At 39.4% G+C, this 20,452-nt stretch overlaps 1 protein-coding gene across 1 annotated transcript in view; it reads left to right on the top strand.

Annotated features, from left to right (window-relative positions):
• Positions 1-20,452, top strand: part of LOC109931812 (histone deacetylase 9-like) — a 948,406-nt gene that overhangs the window by 523,321 nt on the left and 404,633 nt on the right. The gene's annotated exons all lie outside the window — the stretch shown is intronic.

The raw sequence follows: 20,452 nt of genomic DNA, 5'->3' as shown, positions 1-20,452 counted from the left end.
CTTCTTCAGAAAATTTCTGAAGAAGGGTCTAGGCCCAAAACGTCAGCTTTCCTGCTCCTCTGATGCTGCTAGGCTTGCTGTGTTCATCCAGCTCTACACCTTGTTATCTCAGATGTGTAAAGAGGCTGCTTTCCATACTCAAATTATTCTGAATTTTGAGCACAACTAATTAATAGGCTTGTGTTTTGTTGACATAAGAGATCTGGAGTAGTAATTTACATTTGTGGGAGGGAGAATTTAAACTTCCAAAATCTAAGAGGTAAAAAAGAAACTGAATTAAGAATAGACAGAAAGGAAGACAAAGTTTCCTTCCACATTCTGGTCAGATTATTTAATGCTTTAATTTTGGAAGCCATCAAGACACAATGTGAAGGGCAGAAGAGAGCAAAAATGAATGATAAGTGGAACACAGAATGATATTTGGGAAAGAAGATGTTGAGGAAAAACATGTCAGGAGAGTGACTTCCAAGAGCATGAGACGTTTGAGTAATTGAGTGGTTCAAGAGAGGAAATTAAATAAGTAAAGGAGAAAAATACTTGAGACTGAGGATTGGAGAAGGAAGCTGATGGTGTTAAATGTGCGAGATAGGAAAGGAAGGGTTGGGTGGGCTCGAGACTTAAAGAAGAAGGTGTTGAAAGAGGGACGCGGTAAAGAAAAAATGAAAACAGGTTCAAAAGTGAAGGGGATTGAAATAAAACAGAAGAGGCTAAGACAGCAAGACAGAGAGAAGTGGAGTCTGCAGAGAGAGAGCAAAAGGAGAGATGGTAAGAGCTGAATCTTACAATTTTTGGCTAAATGCAATTGTTTTGAGGGTTTTTCAATACAGAGCCTAGCAAGGTTTCTTGCTGTATCTTATCAAATTTGAGCTATTAATTATCTGGCCCGTATGACATTCTTCCTCTCTGATTCTAGCCTTGTATAACCACACTCCATTGTGGAATAACTTGGCACTACCAGGATATCACAGAATTGACTGGCGTCTTGTTGTATTATGTCTCACAATTTGTATGTCAGGATACCTTTAAAAATCATACTTTTAATATCACTACTAACATAGCATCAGACCTGAGGGTGTAAAGGTCTCGGATACCATATTGATAAGAACACTTGAAACATGACATGCTATTGAAACAATGCTATTCTTTGTAATAACTTAATTCGAATAACTATGAATACTAATTCCTTTTAATTGAACAGCTTAATGTTAGTTGAGACAATGATCTGCCTGTGAATATAATTTGTGCATATAATAGAAAGCTGTCACAAATATCTGTTGAATTCTTCAATACAACATCTAGTTTCTTATTTTACAAGGGATAACACAACCATTGATGCATCAGGTAATATATCCTGCTGGAAGCAAAACTGACAGCATCCCTGGTTTATGATTAACAGTCCAACCCAGCAGGACAATGGTGAAGAGCTGTTGGAAAATGATGATGTTGTCAACTATGTCAAAGGCTGTAGAAAGTTGCGAAGAATTAAGATGGAAAGCTTAATTTGTCACAATCACATGAGGGCCATTTCGTGGCTGTGGTGACCAGCACCTAGAATAGAGGGCTTTCAACATAGAGTTCAGGAAATCCGCTTGGGGACGTTGCAGCCTTCTAGACTGAATATTGAGTTCAATAACTTTAGGGCTTGAGCTTTCCCATGTCCTTACCCCAAAGTCCCCCACATACCTGATCGTGTTATCACATTGTCTGCTGTTACACACAACCTATTGTTAGCCACTAACACTATCCGTTAATAGCTATTCACCATCCTAGCCAGATCGTTATCCACTCCTTTGTCTGTCCAACTGTTCTTCTCTCTCTTTGGGCTGTATCCCCACCCATCATTTACTCCTTATCCCTCCCACCACCCTATCTTCTGCACATAAAGTAAAATTTTCCTAGCTACCATCAGTTCTGAGGAAGGGTCACTCGACCTGAAATGTTAGCTCTAATTTCTGTTCACAGATGCTGCCAGACCAGCTGAGCTTTTCCAGCAATTTCTATTTTTGTTCAGAAAATTTAGACGCAGATTTGGCAAGAAATAATACATTCAAGGTATTGTAAATGAAACAGAGGTCGGAGATGAAGTGGTAGTTTGCATGGATGATGAGCTACACAAGTATTTCTTGGGTTACAAATGGGTTCCCTTCCCAAGTCATTTCATAAGTTGATTTGTATGAAGCTGAAACATGATACAGCACATTATAAAATAACCATTCATACGTACGCGCAAACGTTTGCAATTTAGATCTTTTAAATTAATATAAAATGGGATCTCATTTGTAAGTACAAGCATTCATAAGTTGGACTTTTGTAAATTGGGGGACTGCCTGTAATGGTTATTTTTTGAGCATGAAGTGATGATCGCAGACTTGAGAGAAGACGACCTAAACAAAGAGAATAGTTAAGAACATCAGCTAACATGGGAACCAGGAATGGAAGGTAGGTGGCCAGGTGTTAAATGGAAAAAGGGTTGAAGGAGCAGAACGTGGTTCTCACGAAGAAGATTACCTCAGAGATGGCATGATGGAGAGATAGGAGAGAAAATATAAAAATAAAATGAGTTCAGACCTAAAGCTGGGGTGGTGAGAGGCGGGGGAAGCTTTGGGTGAAGATTGGCCTAATGAGCCATTGAAGTCCCTCCAATAAACATTGACAGCATGTGACAAGAGTGGAAGCGATTGCTGATCAATTGTGGGATGGAAAGAAAATCGGGTTCTTGTCATCACTGTCCATAATTCCAGGGTACAGCATGCATGTAAAAGTGAACGTTGCCACAGCAACCTGGACTCCTTGGGGAGGATTTGGGAGTAGTTGTCTGAAAGGCAAATGTTAACATACAAAGGAAGAACCAGAGAAAGCCATTCAGCCCATCAAGCTTGCTCTGCTATTCAATAAGATCATGTTTGATCTCATTGTAACCTCAAGTACACAATCGAGTCTACTCTAATGGCCTTTAAACCCCTTGCTGAGCAAGAATTTACCTATGTCTGCCCTAAACAAAATCACTAATCTCTGTTTTGTTTAGTTGACTCTTGATTTTTAAACAGTTCTGGATTCTCTTGTAAGAGGAAATATCCTCCTCACATCCGCCCTGTCAACCCTCCTCAGGATTTTGTATATTTCAGCCGAGCAATCTTTTACTCTTCTAAACCCAGAGGATACAGGGTTAGATTGTCCAACGTTTCCTCATCAGACAATGCTCTTATTCCAGGCATTTGCCGAGTAAACCTTCTCTGAGCTGATTGGATCAGATTGGTTGCAACAGCATAGGGTTCAATTCCCACTCTGATTGTGGTAGTTAGAGGAGCTGTCTCCTTGCATTACCCAAAGTTGAGGTTGTGGTACTGTTGGCCAATCCTGCCTTTGAGCAGAGAACTGAAGCACAAATACCAAATGTTATATCACACAATTATTAATTCAATAGTTCCTCGCCAATAAAGTAGGTCTTAGTTTGGCTTCTGTGTCAATATTTTATTATAGCGTAGTCTTCATTGAACTTGCAATGAACAAAGATAAAGAAGATTGTAGAAATTGGAGAAATATTATCATTGCCTTTTAAGTGAAAATTCCTTAGATAATTGGCAGTAAATTTAATTCATTCTCCAAGATTCCACTATTGCTAATGAAGTTCTCCTACACTTCCACCTTTCTTGTTACACTCTTGGCAAACATTCAGCAAGATTATGTCATGGAAAATTGCAATGAAAACAAGGTAGCAAAATGCTTCAACAAGATATTCTTTTTTTTTAGAAAGTAAATATGTAATAAGCAAACGTGCAATGTTAACTGTTTTACATTTGTCATTGAATTATGTCTTAAAATTTTGTGTGTTTTGATTAAAGTCGTGTCAGATTTATATAGATAAACATTTTCTCATTGCACATACCTCAACATCAGAACTAATAAACTGCGTGGAATTTAATCTCGGTGATGGGGTTTTCATTAGTTTCCCAGTTAAGGGCATCAATTGCCAAAAGAGTAGGAAGGCCAGCTACAAGTCTTTCCACTAACAACTTAGTCAAGCAGAGGCAGGAAGATGGCTTTGTCTCCACTTGCCATTTTTCTGCCCAATTTAATGCTCCCTGCATCCAAATTTACCAGGATGGAGGACATTCAATTCTACCCTTTATGACCCTTTGGTTGACTCAGTCAACAAATGTATTAAGCAATCTATATTGTGTTTGTCAGTATCAACTAGCCCAACAATGAGGAATATTATAGTTAGTCAGGAATACAAAATAGAATCAGCCAGGTTTCTCACCCTCTTGTAATATTCAGTCATTCTGAATGAAAAGGTGATATGTGTGAACATGGGCTAGCACAGGAATACACTCAGCTGTCATGTATTATCCTTGTCATGGTTGGTTAAAGTTCCAACAGACACTATGCAGGCTATGGATATTGGAGTACTGCATATGGGATGCTAGCAGCTATGAGATCATACCTGGGTGTGAATTACTCTGCTCAACAAGGGCAAACTAAATTAGTGAAACAAACCACCTAAAATTATTTGTATAGTTGTACCTTTATTCCATGGAATTCTATCTAGCATAGTTGGTAATTCTTCTGAGTTGTTTGCAGCTCTATGTCCAGAATAAAAGTGGAAGGGTACAACCTGTTCTTTCACAGCCTCAGGGAAACTGACTGTTAACATTTGCACATTTAGCAGGTTACATATAACAGTCAAAAATACATCACAGTGCACATTTTGTAACCTAGTAAAAATGGACCATAGAACAGAACACTGGTGCCAAATCGTCTCTGTGACTGAAATGAATGTTTTTCTTGTCAAACTCCTTGAATGCTTTCTTGGAATGGAGATCTGCCAGACATAAAATGTTTAAGGAACAGATACAGAATGTATTAAAAAACACAGCTTGGAATTCCACCCCCACCATATCTAGCTAAAACAGGGCTGTGGGGAGGATAAAACTGGACACTTTTTTAAAAATTCACTCACAAGATGTGTGTGTCACAGGCTGGGCCAACATTTATTGCCCATCCCTAGTTTCTCTCGAGAAGGCAGAATGAGCTGTATTCTTGAACCACTGCAGTCCATTTGGTGGAATTGTGGGATCCAAGCTGTACATGTCCTGTGCCATGCTAAGCAAATCAGTTCCAAGCAGGAGACAGTTTTACTGTCATCTAGAAGTAGTACTCCATGACACATTTCAGATCCCAGTGGTACCAGTGTGTTTGGCAAATGGGGACAGCTGGCCCTGAAAAATCGTCCACTATAGACTGGGCCCTGCGAGGCAGGAATGCCCAATTTAGCCTCATAAGGAAACATAGGACTTCCCTTTCCCTTGACTTATTTTCTGCTTTCAGAAAGCAACCATGATCGCCTATCCTGAAACATCTCCTTTTCCGCTCCTCAATCCACAAACCTGAACGCTGAGAACTGTTCACACTGATCCCTAGCAACCTCTTGTTATGTTTGTCTGATTTCTGCATGCTGACATCACATCATTGACACTGGATTTGGGCAGGAGTTTGGATCAGGCGATTTAATGAAACACTGGAATTAACATGACTTGCACTCACTCTGCTGACCCCATGGTCATTGGACACATTGAATTAAATGATGGGTTATTGTTACCGCAGCTTGGACAGGTGAATATTCTAAAGTTCAGGTAATAAATTGCAAGTAAAGCATGTTAAATATTTGTTAGTTGTATATTGTTCAATGTCCTGGTTCCAGTAAAGCATAATTTAATTATATACTTGAACATATTATCATCTTTTACTTTTCAGCTTAGGATCTTTAGCTAGAAACCCTGTTATTTTTAACCACATATCGCTTGAAAACACTATAATTTTGTTTCCAGTCTGTAAACTACAGATGCTACATTTTCTTCATTACTAACTACGTTCATTCTTAGACTTTAGGATGTGCACAGTACAATATTTATTGCAGTGCAGAAAGCTTTCTATTCTCAGTTCAGCTATTTGTGGATTTGTTATATTCAGCTTATGGTATTTACAAGATGAGGTTAGACTGCTAGGCATTATCAGGATATCTGAGCTCATTTTTAAAATATCCTGAGTCTCAGTAAATACTAGTATGATTATAATTTAGTTGCACATTTTTGCCACCTTTGTGGTAACTTCAAGTGGGCTGCAAGTTTTAAAAAATACACGTACTCTCACACTGAGTCAAAAGAATTGCGATCTTTTAACACAAGGCTTGATCTCAAAACTTTGTATGTATTTAGTAGTTTCTTTATAGTAGGTTCTAAAAATTACAGGGACAATAATTAGTCATGGTACTTATAATTGAAGAAAGTAGATTAATCATTACAATATATTTCACTTCCTCCTGCTTTGAAAAAAAATTTCCCCTTTTCATGCCGATTAGCTCTTTTTGGACACAAAGTGACTCAGATTGTAATTTATGCAGTTCATAGCCATAACTTCACACATATGCAAATTGCTTACAGTAGATCAATTTAGTATTATGACCTGTAGCTTAGCAACTGACTCATGGCCTGTTTAAAATTATATTAATTGTACATTTTCTCCAAACACTACAACTGTATCTCAGGTTATGTTTATATTAATTGTACATTTTCTCCAAACACTACAACTGTATCTCAGGTTATGTTGATTTTAGCAATACATTATTGATTCCTTATGGACTAATCTCATTATGTGTTCAATTCTTTGGGCATTGTTTTTGGTGTGAGTTCAGTTCATTGTTGGTTTTGTGGCCCTTGTTTCTGATTCCTACCCTGTGAGATCTCCCAGCTCCCTTTCCAGCATCCGCTATTCTGGGCAACCGGAGATGTTTTACTGGTACCAACCATGGCCTTTATTATGCCACAGCTGGGTTCTGGAGCTTCCAGCCTCTGGCAGTTCTTGGTAGCCAGGTTTTCCTCATCCCTGGTCCTGATTCAGATTAAAGATCCTACTGGTAACTAATCAACTGCTTGACTACTGGAAGATTCAGTAGGATATACACATTCATAGACCATGGATTTCCCTCCTCTGATCTCTCCCAGGCTTTGGTCTTCATGCGGGAATCCTTATACACAATAAGATAGTTCTTTATTTTGTGAGTAAATGTTTCATACCCTTCAGGGGTTAGAAATAAGCTGATCCACTTCTGACCACATTCCTGTTTTATTACATCTAATATGTGACATGCAAAATAATGTGAAATAAAGAGAACGCAAGACAGGCAACATGCTCACATTATGTTTTCCTTATTAATTTTCTCTTCTAATGATGCTTCTGTTGGGTTACAGTTTCAAGGCACTTGGCAATTATCCACAAACTTATCAAAATGACCAGTTTTCTCACACAATGTGTGTTACTTGACTATTTTACTGTGTGACATCTCAAGCAATTTTGACTATTCTGGCGTGGCACTCATACACTTTCTGACAGTGGCTCACACCATGTTGTATATCATTTGCAGGAAGCTTATACCAGTTAATCTCAGGTCCATATGATCAACACATGCATCAGCTTCTGGATTGATTTCCACATTTCCAAAAGAATAAAAATAAGAAATGCTGCAAACACTCAACAGGTCAGGTAGCATCTGTGGAGAGAAACAGATAAACCCGAAAAGGACATTTTTTTTAACCATCTAAAACAAAAATGGGTTATTTTTAACCATCTAACATAATGTTGATTAGGGCATTTTTGACCATCTAAAACAATGTTGATCAGGGCATCGTTATTTAACCACCTAAAACAATGTTGATCAGGGCATTTTTTTTAATGCATAGCAGATCCTAAGTAAACCAGCCTGCTAACATTTTGACTTAGTAAAATTGTAGTATATTCATAAATCAGATTAAGTTTCTCGAGGTTTACTTGTTGATTAATGGGATGATACCTTTTCAGTGGGTACTGTGTCAATTGTTACAAACTATTACCAAACTATACAAACTATAACTAACAACTAGCATCTAAATGATCCTGCTGTACATTTCAGAGTTTACACAGTTCAGTTAGTTTTATGCCTTTGTTGTTCTTTTGACTAATTACCTTAAAACTGAACTAAACTGCTACCTATTTGTTTTCTCGTGAAATGAATGTGATCTGTGATTTACAAAGCCCATTAAGGTGCGAAAGATTAGATTATATCACTGAAAAAAAAGATTTTATGTCGGGCAGATAAGGTTGCCAAGAAATGGTTTGCTGTGTCACAGGGGCATGAATGTGCCTTCAATACCGTAGATTTATTTTGTAGCTTGTAAAGACAGTTTCTGTTCCTTGTCTTCATTAGGAATGCCTACCTGTATTCTTTAAGGGGGGCATACTGGTAGGACAGTAACATATCTCAGAGGCAGTCACTATAGCTTGTTGTCTAACTTCTACCACCCAGCCCACTATAGGTTTTTTCTCATCTTCCATTCAGCATTATGTCCTGTCTGTAATGAGAAACAAGGGAAGGTGATGGGCTGGCTTGTGGGTATAATAGCATCACAATAAATGGCAGAACAGTGGAGTAGATTTGTTCCACATATCCCATAAACAGGTAAGTATAGCTAGGAATCATAAGAGTATCTAAAGTAACATCCATATTTAAAGGAAATAAAGTTAAAGGAGAAGGTATTCAATGTGAAAAGAAAAGGTTTAGTCAAATGGAAGAGTTTGGGGATGGATGGGACTAATTCAACTCCCATTTAAACACAAGGGAGTGTGGCATCTCTGGTGGAGTTGGGAGGACAGCCAGATTGAAAATAGTCATGTGAAGGTGGTTAGGGCCAGGAGACTAGAAACTAGAGGGCATCAAAATTGTCACTGATGTGTGGTGGAAGAGGTTTGACAAGAGGGATAAAAAAATTGAGCCAGGATAGGATGAATCAGTTCAGCAGGGCAGGAACAGGTTGAAAAAAATGGATTTTATGAGAAGTGGGAAGTGGGCCTATTGCTCAGGTTCCACTCCCACCCCCTCCAACCCACCTGCAGATTTCCTGCTGCTCTACCTTCTCAGAAAAACCATAACTCAGTAGAGCAGGCTGCAAGAGATCGCAGGATTATGGAGACATGGCCACTGCAAGGAGGTAACTTTGGGCTTTTCAATGGGAAATGATCAGAAGGCCTAGAGAGAGACCCAAACAGTGCAGGGTTGTGGGTGTAGTTTGTGGGCCAGGTGGAGGAGAACAAAATGGGTAACATCTTGCAGGGGGATGTATCAGATGGGCACAGGGCACCCCCTGAATGACGTACTCCCTTGCTGTCCTTTTGGCAAAGTAGTTTAAACAAAGTAGTATTACCCTCTCTTGCCTGACATTGCCAGGAGTTTTATGGCAGTGGAGACAGATTGAGAACTTAACTAGGAAATGTTAATTGGCCTAAGACTGGCTAGATAGGTTAGTAGGTATCATAACCAAATGTGGTATTATGGGGACCAGGTCAGGATTGACCAGGAAGAGAAGACCAGCCACCCATCATATTTTAGATGTCTTTAGCTGAAAACGCACCAAGTGTGGGCCACAAAATCTAAACCAATACCTTCACTATTAGATCAGATTCATAGAGAAGGCCTTGTCCAAGGAAAAGAGAATAGACTGCAGCCATTGGACTGGATATGAGTTAGTTAAAACATGTGTAAAACTAAGCTTTGTTGGAAATATATCTGACTTAGTATTTTAAGTTCTACTTGCAAAGAAACCCTGACATTTTATTCATTTATATTTGCATAACATAATCTGTTCTAATTGCATAGCTTCTCTTTGTATTCATTTTCATTTTGCCATGGATTTTTTTTTCTCAACTTTCATCCAATTGATTTATTTTAATAAGAAATTGTCCTCATAAATTAAAAACAGATAAATTGATTGTGGGGTGCATTTAATCTCACAATTTACGTCAGTGCACAAAATGCAGCTGTTTGTTGTTAGCTGAAGCAATACTTTGCAAAATGCCTAAGGTAACCATGACTATAGCATACAACCATCAGTGTCATGTTCTGCATCATTGGAAATTATATTAAGTGTTGGCTTTCTGTTTTCTGGGTGACAAAGACTGATAGCAATGTTATTACATGGACTTTACTCATCAGTTGCTTCATGGAGTGGTTCAGAATTATTATTCTGACTGTGAAAAATGAAGCAATTCTGTTATTTTCACAAACATTCAACAGCAGTTATTTTGAAAAGAATGCATTTATCTTTTGGTGTTTGTCAGTTAAGGTTGAGTTTTCTTTCCATTTTCACTTCTAAAATGTCCACATTTTATGACAAAATAGTCAATTCCAGATCTGAATAAAATGAGATTTTGAGGTTTGATGTAGCCTGAAGTAAAGTCATTATATGTACTGATTGTAAATTATTACATTTGCATCTGCTTTTGTGTTGTATCTTTACTTTTATATTAAGCTGTTGTAACAACCTTATGCTTAGTATAGCTGTGAATGTGAATTTTGGCAAGAATGCTTTGGCTCAAGCCTTTCATTAATTTTAAGGAAATATCCTTATTTTTATTTCCATCACTGAAGATGAGAAGAGGTAATGTTTTTGCCTCTATTAATCAGTTTTGCCATAAGCAATACGGTGTAGAAATTTGCTCATGAGGCTGGAGATGTGAGATGAGAAATTTCCTGGCTCACGACATCAGCTGAGGGACAGTCTCCTCAAATTGGTGCAATCTTCATTCTGTAATGGCAGGATGTGCTATCGGGGAAGGAAACAGTTGGACCTGCCTACATCCCTCAGAAATGAAGTTGGTTACAGGGAATGTCCCATGCCCTGTAACCACTTCTGTTACCTCTTATATGCTCCATGCCAACTTAAACCTCTGTTCCCATCACTCATGGATCTGTATAGACCCTGTGACAACTTATTTCCAATTCATGTCAATACTCTTTGCCCTTATAACATGTCAACTTACCCAGTATCCATTAGGGGCACACCTCAGAACCTATGCACTGCTGAGATAAAATAAAAATTGATAAAATAAAGTTCAAAATGACTGTTGCAGAATTTACTCTGTGAAGAATTCATCTGATTTATAAAATCCCATTTACTACATTTCCATTCTTTCAACTACATAACACCTTATAATGAAAAAGAATCACTTGCATAATTCCACATGGAATAAGCATTGGAATTCATAGTTCTACTTCAAAGATTCTATAGCCACATGTAGCTGTCAATTAAACTGTGAAATGGCAGGCAACCTACTGTGTTGTTTGGTGGCTATGAAAATAGCAATGTAGTAGAAATACAGTAATGGAGGCCTTCAGGCTTATTTAGGCTAAAACAGCCAGGAATTTTTTTTTAACATACCAATTATTTAAAGGGCAGGACTTTTAAATTCCTTGATGCTAGGTTTGTTCAATACATTCGCATCAGTTCTATGACCCTTTGATCTTTTGCTTATAAATTCTGTGTCTGACGACAGCCCTCTCAGTAACACCTGAAGAAGGAACGAGACTCTGAAAGCTTGTCTTTTCAAGTAAACCTGTTGGACTGTAACTTGGTGTCGGGTGATTTTTGACCATATCCAAAGAGGTACTCTGTCTATTCACGGAAATGCAAGTTCGGTCTTGTTCTTAGCAGGGCGACTCTGCACCACTTCAGGATTAATAAATTTGGGTTATCAAAATCTAACCTTAGTTGGGGCTATTGACAATTTAAATGGCCAGCTGCCTCCATGAACTGGGTATTTGCACAATGTCACACAAAATAAATCCTCTTCTCTTTCATCTTATATGCAGATACATGTTCTAGTCTGAGGCACTGCATTGTAATCATAGGTTAGAAAAAATACCTTACTGAATTTTTCCTGTCTAGCGATGGAGCACCAGAATCTCTGACCAAAGCCACTGATTTATATTTCTCGCAGGAAAGCAATATGACTTCAAAATGTGATCCTAAAACTCTGGTTAAAAAGACCTTAATCTCATATAATATAAATGGAATTTGACATGTTAAATCAATAAATCAAAACATTAATCAGAATAATTCAAAGATTCTACCTATGATTAAATCTATTGCTGCTTCATTATGACTTAATCTCACTTAATGCCTTTTTCCTAATTTACATTGTACTTTGTCTAGGGGAGTATTGGTTTCCACTTAAATTCACCACCAAACATTCCTAGCAGAAATACTAGACACTGACTGGATGCTGTAGAAGAGGCCATTTTATTCCGATCCCCAACTCATTTACCTTTTTGATAATTACCAAAGGCTATTAAAGAAGTAAATGAAACATAACTATCAGTTATTTATAAACTGCATGACTAATTTTTTGAAGCATTTCTTCAAACTGTGTAATCAGATCTAACACAAAATTAACCTTTATAAGCGGAAAAGCCCGAGCTTTCAGTTCTTTCTGAATCCATCATATACTCGGGCTGGAGCTAAAGCAGTGTTCTTCAATTGCAATGGCTAACCTCCCCAGGTCAGTCTGATAGAACTCACTCGAGGTACTTTGCTGGGAATGTAAGCATAACAGAATTAATAATAGTTGTACATTACATGTGCAGAGCTCAGTATGAAGAAAGAAAACTTGGTGATGCTGTCCAGTCCAACGTGCCCTGCCAATGATTTGAGGCTCCTATGAAAGGAATTGTTTTATGTAAGTCTTCCTCTTTTGGAGGGCTAAGTTGCTGCATTAACATGTCTTGGGTTTAAAATAAGAACTTATTTCCTGCTTTAGCGCGTGGTTACTGTTTAAAATAGCCCATAGAAATTTATAGTTCTGATTACGCATGAAGCACAGAGTTTAGAATATTCTCCTAATAAAGTAATAACCAGATAACTCAGACTTCTTAGACTTAACTATTTGTTTGTAGATCTTGTGAACATTTTATGATTTATCTATATGGTTTAAACAATTGAAAAGATCTTGTAAACATGGTCTTTCAGAATTTTACATGGTAGACAGCTAGTAAGAGATATGCACTTAATTCTGAGCCCACTTGAGCATGTAATCCGACCTGATACTTCATGCAGTTTTGAAGGAATGCTGCATTATCAGACAAGCCAACTTTTGATAGCAATATTAATGTGAAGTCCACCCATCTATTCAAGTGGATGTATATAGGAACATTCACTACTAATGGAAGAGCAGGCTATTTTTTATGGTGACGTGATCAACATTTATACCTCAACCAATTATTCCAAAATAATAACCCACTCATTTATTTGGATTATTGCTGTATGTAATTTCAAGATGTTTTCCCACATAGCAGAGGTAATTGTATTTCAAATAAGTTCGATATTATTCCCACCGTATCCCCAGATCCTTTTGAGGATGATGGGGCAGTATGAAAACAACTCTAAATTGGATTGGATTTGTTTCACTGATCACAAATAGTCCCAAACCATCTCATAATCATTTCAGATATTATGAAATATCCAGTGGCAAACAGCTTAAGGGACATTGCCATCACGAGATGCCTGGAAGACATGTACACCATATTTGTGTGAATATCATTTTTGCATTATCTATTGATCAGCAGAGGAACAAATACTTCTATCAAACATCCAGAATTGAAAGTCATAGAACAAGACAGAATGATACCAGATCTAATGGAGTTATGAGGACAAGTTCTAGAGACTACGTTTGTGTTCGCTTGAGTATAAAGAATTGAGGGGGGATCAAATTGAAGCGGCTAAGATTATTCCAAGGGAATAGTATTAAGGATTATGGAATCAAAACAGGTAAATGAAGTTATGTTATAGAGCAACCATGAGAAGCAGAACTGGCTCCAGGGCTGCATTACCTACTGTTCCTTAATCCTGCTAATCATATATTCCAGGGAGTATAATGGTTGTGTTGGTGTTGGCGACCTGGAAATCTTTAGAAGAAAGCAGCTGAGGAGTGAATAATGGATGTACAAATTTAACTGGTCTCATTATGGAGTTTGTGTGATGAATGTAGATTAAAGCTTTCAATACTTTCCAATGGGAAATTATGTGTACTTATGGCCACTGGACCCAAAACGTTAACTCTGATTTTTTCCTTCACAGATGCTGCCAGACCTATTGAGCTTTTTCAGCAACTTCTGTTTTTGTTCTTGAGCGGCATTACAATATTCCTGGACATTTATACATCCTTTTCAGCTTCAGTAAAATAAGTAACCCACACTGCTGATACAGAAACTGACCTTTTAAGTTCATTGACAAATCACTATTACTACCAAGCCAGCACCATCAGTCTGTTTTGCCGAAACATTCGAGCTGATGAACATCCAACTTGTAGTTTGATCTTATCCTTTGATGGTATTTTAAGGCTATATCCATGAATAGTCCTTTTGGTAAAATAGGACACCTACATGAACAAACTAGGGTTCTGGAGTGTAAGTAGGAGGGAAAACTGAATTTAAGTTTGATCTGTGCACTAAAGTATGCTTGATGTGTCGATAGCATGGTTTTCTGCAGACATAATTTGTGCATGTTACTGTGGATAATGGCAAAATGGGATCCAGTTTCACTGTAACTTCCAGGAATTAAACCAAAGGAATTTCCATATCCGCACCCCCGCCACCGCCTTATATTCTGAACAAGACAAAAAGTAATTGTTCACCTTGTATGCAAGCAATAGACTGCATATGATCCAATCGATATGCAAATACACTCTGTCTTTAGGACAAAAGAAGCCTCTTAGTCTCTGTAATTTCACACAATTCCAATTCATTACTGCTGACAATTGATGATTATCAAATAAGGGAGAAAGTTATCAATGCAAGAGAATGAACTTTGGGCACAACAAAACCCAAATTCTTCAAAATGTTAAATGAGTAGCAATTGGATCAACTGTCTTGCTTGACTGTACATGGATAATTCTATGATATTAATGCTAAATTGAAGTAAACTTACATTTTTAAACTAAGTTTGTTTGTTACAACTGATTACAGGGCTGAAATATAACGATTATAGTGTTTAACTTGATTTCCAGTGATAACAGAGAAAAAGATGTCATGGGTTTCAAATAAAAATGGAAAATGTTCGAAATTCATGACAAGCCCAATATCCAAGAACGGAAGGAAAGGTTCATATTTTTAGTGAGAGCTTTTGATGATTTTATACACATAAATATTCACTGGCCTTTCACTTTCCAAACACTGTTGTTCATTTCTATCACTAGAATTTCAAGACAGTGGTTGACCCAGCCACCAGACAAAGTCTGGAGCAGCCTTTCTTCAGCTGGTCATAGAAGCCCTGACTAGCTTTTCTGGTCCTAGCACAATAGATTGCTTGCAAGTGGGGCTCCCTCTTCTTTAAGGAAAGAAATGTCACTCTCAGGAGATGTTGGCCAATCTGATGGCTGGCAATTGTTCAGTTCCAGTAGTGCCACGAGGCTATCATTGGGCCACTGCTGAGACTGCAACAGACACCAGACCATCCAGCAAGGAGGAGGCCTTGGGTTGGAATGAAATTCGTGGTGCTTCCTAGGATCAGTCATACAAGGGACATAACGGTCATCTGTGTGGGTCTTATGGTCATTCTTTCAGCAGAGCTGCTCATTGTCACCAATGAGGCTGTCATTGGGCCACAGGGTGGCCAATCAGCAGATTCCACCTAAATGCGCAGCAAGTCTGCCATGACATTTCTCTCTACATAACTAAGTGCCCATCCATTGCTGGTAATGCACCAATGTCAGGAGGAAGAAGCCCTTCAGTGACCCTCACACCAAGCACATTTCCTGGAGAATTATATACCAGTCCGAGCACATTCAATATCTATTTGTTTCACAGATACAGTATAAAGATTCTAACTGTACAAAAAGAGGGTAGTTTTTCCAATCAACTTTACTGATTAATTTAATATAACTTAACATAATGGAAATTGAGAGATATATCATAGATCTATTTATTTTTTACCTAATCTGCCCATTGTGGAATTTTGTGGCCAATCACTTTCTATCCTTTGCATAAATTTAAAATATAAGTGGCAATTTCAAAGCTTTGCACCACTAATGGGTCCCTCACCTCTAGAAAAGGAAATCAGAGATTTGTATGCTCTTTGTGCACAAACATCTGTCTCTAAAATTAAAAGCTCCAAAATTCTGTGCTGTATAATAGGGAAGTTGGATACCTAGCAATAAGACGATAAGACTATTAGACATAAATGCGTAAGTTGGCAGTTCAGCTCATTGATTCTGCTCTGCCATTCGGTGAAATCATGGTTATTCTGATAAACCTTAACAACAAAAACAGATATAGCAGAGTAGGCTTAATGGGCCAAGTAGCCTAATTTGTTCTTTATTTGTATGTTTGTATGTTTTGTTCTAAGCATATTTCCAAGTACAGTTTTAATGCTGTCATAATGTTTAATGAATTCACTCTTAATTCAGTGGAAATTTTACTGAAATACAAACACTTGGACTTTAGTGGGAGAGAAGCAGATGAAAATATGGAGGTCACATGATAAAAGGACCTCTTCCAGTACAAGTTTTCAGAGGAGCTTAGGGAGCATCTAAGTGAAAACTACAGAGTTTGGGAGCATGCAGATGTTTAAACCCAGAGGAATGACCAATTCCACAAGAAGCTGTCATCTAGCCATTGACTTCTGAGTTTCAAAACAGCAACATTGTATGTATGCAAATAAGCACCTCATTAGTACAGCAATTTCACAGGAATTTCTCAGTCTAACTTTATGTCTCTGGATTTCCTGGAAGTTGCCTGTGAAGACAAGGCTTTTCCAGATGTTGACCACTTGCATCTTATGACATTGTCCACCTCTAGCAGTATGTGGTACAGGATAAAAATTCTTTGAGATAGTTTACTGCTACATGTCCTCCTTTGTGTTTGCTTTCATGGGCTTGTCTAGTGATTAATGGTAAAGGATACAGAAGCATCTCTATAGAAAATGCACTGCTTCTTAGATAATAAGAAGGTAGATTACATGATAGCAATTGGTACAAATGCATTTGGTAAGGCATAATGTCTCAGACCTGAGAAAGCTGATTCATTTGCTGCACTAAAAACTAAAATAGAACTCTTTGTCTCTGTGCACAGACTGTGTGTGACATACTGGAATGGGTTGACCCAGGGGAACATGAGCATTAACCTTTCAGAATTATTGGGTGGAATCTTTTAGGTGCCCGAGCGACGTGGTCTGCAACAAGATTTATGGCAGAATCAGATGTAGTTGGGCTCACTCATTCTATTTTTCACACATTTGATAAGCAGCAAAGCGAATTTCTCACTGGGAAGCGGCAAGTTATTAGTTAAGGGGGATTAAAGCATGTTAACCATTTTATTAAAGGTCTAAATTACATCATTAATATTCCGCTTTCTTGCCAAACATGTCATGCAAGCTAGATGTCAAGAAAACTCGAGATTGACCCAATGTAGACACCAGGTGGATTCAGCACACTGCTTGCTTTGAAAGGCTTGTATGTTACATACAGTCAAACTGCATCTCAGGGCATGATCTCTGGACACCAGCTGCACACAGCCCTCATCTATGGAAATTGACATCTCACATTTGCCAACCTCTCACGACCATAGTGACCCTTCCCTGATACACTGGCCACATGTTTAGGAAGAACAGACTGATACTGCAGGATGCAACAGCAACTAGCAAATGAAAAGCTGCAGTAGAAACACTTTGTGTGTCCAAACGGGCACCCAGTTCATGGACTGAACCAGGCTGCGTATTGGGGCTGCTCACATTCACTTAGTGCCTCCCAGCATCGAAACTTTGCCTTTGGCAAGCCATACTTCTGAATGTGTTGCTGCTTTAGCCACAGCTGGAAGCTATCATTACTGCTGTACTCTTTTCTGTCGAAGCTGTGAGCAGCTACTCTGATGAGCACGCACGGCGACCAGCATCTTGATCATGGCATTGACCTCCAGTTCACCTCATGATGAGGCAGGGCCTGGTGCTAATTGTATCCATCATTTTCTATTCTCTGGATGCAAAATGTTACTCATAAATGGCTGGACAACACCAGAATGGGTAGAGTCAGTATCAGTTTGATAGGTGAAAGTGCAGGAATCCATGTTTGCCGGAGATAGGAGATTAAAGGAACAAATATATGAAGCAGCCGTTTGCAAACTCCAGCTATGTTTAATTTCCAATCATTTCATCGCCCATTTGCTATGGCTACAGAGTGTGGGTGCTTCGACATCAGCTGCTGGTCAGAGGCAACTTGCACCTTATCATTGGTGCTTACAAATTAAAGATGGGCATTTCAATGGTGGTGAAGTTAGTGAGAATGACTTAAAAAGAGGTTCATGCTGGCCAGAAGTGAGCCATTATTCATCCAACTTCAAAGAGTGCAGTATAAGCCCCACACCATCACTTCACCATCTGTCACACAAGTTTAACAATGGTCTATACTAGATACAGTGAGAAGTTAAACATTTGATGTAGTTCTGGAATAGGAAGGGTCTTGGAGCACAGCAGGCATTCCCTTTTGGATATAATGGATTGATCATTCAGCGAGTGTGACATCTTCACCAAGCTGGGCACATGCTGAGCCTGAAGCTGAATGAATGATGGAGACATGGCCCTTAGGGTGAAGTCTATCTTCTCACTGTCTGGAGGGGAGCATGCAGCCCTTGTCTGCCTGGAACGCCACTGATGACTCTTCTGAGACCTAAAAACCTCAGTTACTCATTGTGTTCCCAACATTGGTCATTTCCACCTCTGCCCAGCTGCTGGTGGGATGTTGACCACTGTGGTTTCCTTCCTAAGAAGGTGAAAGCAAATGGACCAACAGCCAGCCCAGAAGCAGGCTGTCGAGGAGGGCAATAAACATTCATCTCAGGTAGAGGTCACTGCTGCAGTGCCCCTCCAAGATGCATCAGGACCACAGGAGGCTCAGGGATTTCCAGCCCCTGGCAATTTCCTGGCAATGAGTCAAGTACGGTATCCTGGCACTCCGTGGGACGCTGGAGTGAGACAAGGGGGCTGCAGGAGTCAGAAGCCATCCTCACCCAATGGGTGTGATGGTCACCCACCGCTCAGAGTTTCTCTGCAACTGCCTCCTCCCAGGGAACGGTGGGTGACCGGTGTGGGATCTCTCAGTCATGCATTCACAGATCCGTCAGGACAGTGACTGACACTATCTGTGCGAGGTGACGCCAGTTCATTTCATTTCCGATGACAAGGTCAGTGCTGCAGCCCGGGCAGTCAGATTTGGACATAGCTGGCCTCCCCTGGGTACAGAGTATCATTGATTGCACTGAGAGGGCTGTATCACAACACTGAATTCATCCATAGGATCCATTGGATTAATGTTCAGGTGATCACTATTACCACTTTCTGGAGGTGTGTGCCTGCTACCCTGGCAGCTGCCATCACTCCTACGTCCTGGAGCACTGTTGTCTACCTGGTGCATTTACAAGGCTGGTTATGGGGGATAAGGGTTACCCGTTACAACCAGGACTCATGTCACCATGGCACACCACCTGACTGATATGGAATGTGGATACAATGCTGCCCCTACCTCATCCATGGCTGTGGTGTACTCAACAATAGAACTCCTGAAGATGTGGTTCCACTGCTGGACTGGTCTGAGGAGGACCCTCCACTATAGTCTGGTCAGAGTGTGCAATGAGGAAATGAGACGATGTTCAAGATGCTGAGTAACTGGGGGGAGCAGGAGCAGTCTTTCGTGGAGGAGGATGAGGGCACTGAGAAGAAACAAGCTATCCATGTCCATGACAGACCTTAACTCTGTCAGGTGCTATAAGCCAGACTGTCCATCAATGATATCCATTCCCAGTGGATGAGATCTGGGATTACAAGGCCATCATGGCCTATAAAATAGTTATTGGTCATGAGTTGTAAAGAAAAGCTCATGTTTGGATTTGTCCAATGCCTGCTTGTGTTGTGATGTTCTCTTACTGGATAACGACAATATGCAGGTCTACAGTAGGTCTTGGTGATGGGATTGTGCTGACACTGAGGGTGTTCAGCCAAGATACAGCTACAGACAGGTAAACGTGTGGCCTGATGGTGAAGAAGCGACAAGAGTGAGAGAAGACATTGTATGTGTGATCGAGCGTCAGCTATGTTTTGTGAACAAAATTGCTTTGTAGCTGCTGTGCCACAAATGGCTTGTGGGAACATGGGCAGATTGCCAATATCTGTCTGGGTGATCAGAGACCTTTGAAAGATTGTGTGGAAGGGATGCAGGTCTTTTGGCCAATACCTGCTGGATGGTGAGTTAATCTGGGAACAGAATGTGGTAAAGTGGAGCTGGAATCAGGTGCCATTGAGGGTGAGATTGGTAATTAATGAGGTGAGTTTGTTAAGATACAACAAATAGACACATTAGGCCTTATGGCAGAAATCCCTCCAATAAGTTCAACGTAACTCAGTCTAAGCCAATAAAACTCAAGATTCAGCCTATGCCTTATACAATACACAGTACCTCTTGAAGGGGCTAAAATTATTTCACAGAAGTACTCAGATAGTAAGAACTGCCGATGCTGGAGTCAGAGATAACACAGCGTGGAGCTGGATGAACACAGCAGGCCAGGCAGCATCAGAGGAGCAGGAAAGTTGATGTTTTGGGTCGGGAC

The sequence above is a fragment of the Rhincodon typus genome, chromosome 2 (genome assembly GCF_021869965.1).
Source record: "Rhincodon typus isolate 14 chromosome 2, sRhiTyp1.1, whole genome shotgun sequence".
In the NCBI taxonomy this organism is placed as follows: domain Eukaryota; kingdom Metazoa; phylum Chordata; class Chondrichthyes; order Orectolobiformes; family Rhincodontidae; genus Rhincodon; species Rhincodon typus.
The sequence above is the reverse complement of the archived record's forward strand: the minus strand, read 5'-3'. Positions and strand labels throughout refer to the sequence as shown.